The sequence below is a fragment of the Salvelinus fontinalis genome, unplaced genomic scaffold, assembly GCF_029448725.1.
Source record: "Salvelinus fontinalis isolate EN_2023a unplaced genomic scaffold, ASM2944872v1 scaffold_0106, whole genome shotgun sequence".
NCBI lineage: Eukaryota > Metazoa > Chordata > Actinopteri > Salmoniformes > Salmonidae > Salvelinus > Salvelinus fontinalis.
In genome coordinates, this window is record NW_026600315.1 from 263,767 (window position 1) to 267,818 (window position 4,052).

The following is a 4,052-nucleotide window of genomic DNA, read 5'->3' on the forward strand; positions in this document are numbered from 1 at the left end:
TTGTAGTGAAATCATTTTAGAAAACGCAATGGTTCTAGTGAGGGTGAGCAGCGCCCCCAGCTGGATGGAGGTTTACTGTGCAAGGCAGCCTACAGACCAGTAGTAAAAGGGAAACGATGACTACATGTAGACAAAAGGTGGTTATCATAAGTACAGGATGATCTGAGAGAATCAATTATTAAATCAGGAGTCGACTGAATATCATTACTCTATACAAGATTAAATCACTATCGTCAATGAGCAGCATTAGGTCAGAACTGATAAGAAACACTATCGGAGAAATGCAATATGTTTTCTTGAAAGCATATTTGAAATGTATCAATCTTTTTATATAATCTGGGCTTTTACGACAAATCCAGACCAGTAATACATTCAGTCTGGGGTGTGAATACTTTCCGAAGGAGCCGTATGACCGGTGTAGATTGGGTTATGTTCTGTAATGCTTATCTATGAATATTGGATCAGGGTTATCTATGAATATAGGATCAGGGTTATCTATGAATATAGGATCAGGGTTAATCTATGAATATTGGATCAGGGTTATCTATGAATATAGGATCAGGGTTATCTATGAATATAGGATCAGGGTTAATCTATGAATATAGGATCAGGGTTAATCTATGAATATAGGATCAGGGTTAATCTATGAATATAGGATCAGGGTTATCTATGAATATAGGATCAGGGTTAATCTATGAATATAGGATCAGGGTTATCTATGAACATAGGATCAGGGTTATCTATGATCATAGGATCAGGGTTATCTATGAATATAGGATCAGGGTTATCTATGAATATAGGATCAGGGTTATCTATGAATATAGGATCAGGGTTAATCTATGAATATAGGATCAGGGTTATCTATGAACATAGGATCAGGGTTATCTATGATCATAGGATCAGGGTTATCTATGAATATAGGATCAGGGTTATCTATGAACATAGGATCAGGGTTAATCTTTTATTCCCTGATAATGACAGGAAAAACTTCAATAAACAAATGCTGTGATGCCCTACTTCTCCAACTCCTCTTCCAAATGGGTAGACAATATAACAATCTCGTTTCACCAAAGCGTATAATATAAGGTAGATGCAATGTACAGTATAGCCTATGGGCTGGGCTAGACAACTTTCATAATGTATAATAATGTACAGTATAGCCTATGGGCTGGGCTAGACAACTTTCATAATGTACAGTATAGCCTATGGGCTGGGCTAGACAACTTTCATAATGTACAGTATAGCCTATGGGCTGGGCTAGACAACTTTCATAATGTACAGTATAGCCTATGGGCTGGGCTAGACAACTTTCATAATGTACAGTATAGCCTATGGGCTGGACTAGCCAACTTTCATAATGTACAGTATAGCCTATGGGCTGGGCTAGACAACTTTCATAATGTACAGTATAGCCTATGGGCTGGACTAGCCAACTTTCATAATGTACAGTATAGCCTATGGGCTGGGCTAGACAACTTTCATAATGTACAGTATAGCCTATGGGCTGGACTAGCCAACTTTCATAATGTACAGTATAGACTATGGGCTGGGCTAGCCAACTTTCATAACGTATAATAATGTACAGTATAGACTATGGGCTGGGCTAGCCAACTTTCATAATGTATACTAATGTACAGTATAGCCTATGGGCTGGGCTAGCCAACTTTCATAACGTATAATAATGTACAGTATAGCATATGGGCTGGACTAGCCAACTTTCATAATGTATAATAATGTACAGTATAGCCTATGGGCTGGACTAGCCAACTTTCATAATGTACAGTATAGCCTATGGGCTGGACTAGCCAACTTTCATAATGTACAGTATAGCCTATGGGCTGGGCTAGCCAACTTTCATAATGTACAGTATAGCCTATGGGCTGGGCTAGCCAACTTTCATAATGTACAGTATAGCCTATGGGCTGGGCTAGCCAACTTTCATAATGTACAGTATAGCCTATGGGCTGGGCTAGCCAACTTTCATAATGTACAGTATAGCCTATGGGCTGGGCTAGCCAACTTTCATAATGTACAGTATAGCCTATGGGCTGGGCTAGCCAACTTTCATAATGTATAATAATGTACAGTATAGCCTATGGGCTGGGCTAGCCAACTTTCATAATGTACAGTATAGCCTATGGGCTGGGCTAGCCAACTTTCATAATGTATAATAATGTACAGTATAGCCTATGGGCTGGGCTAGCCAACTTTCATAATGTACAGTATAGCCTATGGGCTGGGCTAGCCAACTTTCATAATGTATAATAATGTACAGTATAGCCTATGGGCTGGGCTAGCCAACTTTCATAATGTATAATAATGTACAGTATAGCCTATGGGCTGGACTAGCCAACTTTCATAATGTATAATAATGTACAGTATAGCCTATGGGCTGGACTAGCCAACTTTCATAATGTATAATAATGTACAGTATAGCCTATGGGCTGGACTAGCCAACTTTCATAATGTATAATAATGTACAGTATAGCATATGGGCTGGGCTAGCCTTGGGGTACTCCCTTGGTTAAAGGCATTAAAGGCAGTGGCTGAGACAGCAGATTGTCTGACTTTATACACTGCACTCTTAGAAAGAGGTAGTTAGCAAACCAGGCCAAAGACCCCTCAAAGACATCAATACTCCTTAGCCGGCCCACAAGAATGGAATGGTCTACCGTATCAAAAGCTTTGGCCAAGTCAATAAAATTAGCAGCACAATATTGCTTAGAATCAAGGGCAATGGCGACATCATTGAGTATCTTTAAGGTTGCAGTGACACATCCATAACCTGAGCGGAAACCAGATAGTATTCTCTCAGGTATACAATAGATATCAAGAAAGCCAGTCAGTTGATTATGGACAAATTTTTCTAACACTTTTGATGAACAGGACAACATAGAAATAGGCCTGTAACAGTTAGGATCAGCTTGATCTCCCCCTTTAAATAAAGGACGAACTGTGGCTGCCTTCCAAGCAATGGGAACCTCCCCAGAGAGGAGAGACAGGTTAAAAAGGTCAGAGATAGGCTTGGCGATGATAGGGGCAGCAACCTTAAAGAGGAAAGGGTCTAAATCATTTGACCCTGATGTTTTTTTTGGGGTCAAGTTTAAGGAACTCCTTTAGCACCTTGGACTCAGTGACTGCCTGCAGGGAGAAACTTTGTAGCAGGGCAGGGGGAAAAGAGGGAGGAGCATAGGTGCTAGTCAAATTAGAAGAGGTAGGAGACATTGGACGAATTGATTTTAGGCCACGGCCTAAAGGACAGCTACATGATTTAAAGAAAAGCAGCAAATAGACAAAACATTGTCTTTTATTAATTGAATGTGAAACAAAGAGAAACAGGAAGTTTATGATTACATTTATAAACCTGGTTCGAACCCTGAATGCTGATTGGCTGAAAGCCGTGGTATTTCAGACCATATACCACGGGTATGGCAAAATATTTATTTTTACTGTTCTAATTACAGTGGTAACCAGGGGTTTGTGGTTTTTGGCCAACATACCACGGCTAAGGGCTGTATCCAGGCACTCTGCGTTGCGTCGTGTTAACAACAGCCCTTGGCCGTGGTATATTGGCCATATACCATACCCCTTTGTGCCTTATTGCTTAATCACAGCAGTCAAACGAGTTAAATCGACATCCATTGATGGAAAATGATCTGCCGAGTTTAATAGGGGAGAATGAACTTTTCTCTTGCCACATATTCAAATTCCTTTATTACGTCATGTCACAGCTAGCAATAATTGTTATTTTGAAGAAAACCAAATTTAGCTTCTAACGTCGTTACAAGTTACTGTGATGTTCATATTCCTTCTTAATTGGCTCGTTAGCGTCACGGGAAAAAGGGTTTATTGCATAGATATGACAACTCCTCTCTTGCTGTGAAAAAAAACAAAAATGGGGCTAGTTTTCAGGCCTTTAGGGCGGGTTTTGAGTGGTCTTTGGGCTAGACATTTTTGCATGACCTGGCAACACTGACTTGTTGAGTCCGACACCTCGGACAAGCTCACTTTATATCATATGAAAGCCAGTGAGGGCTATGGCAAAACTGAGC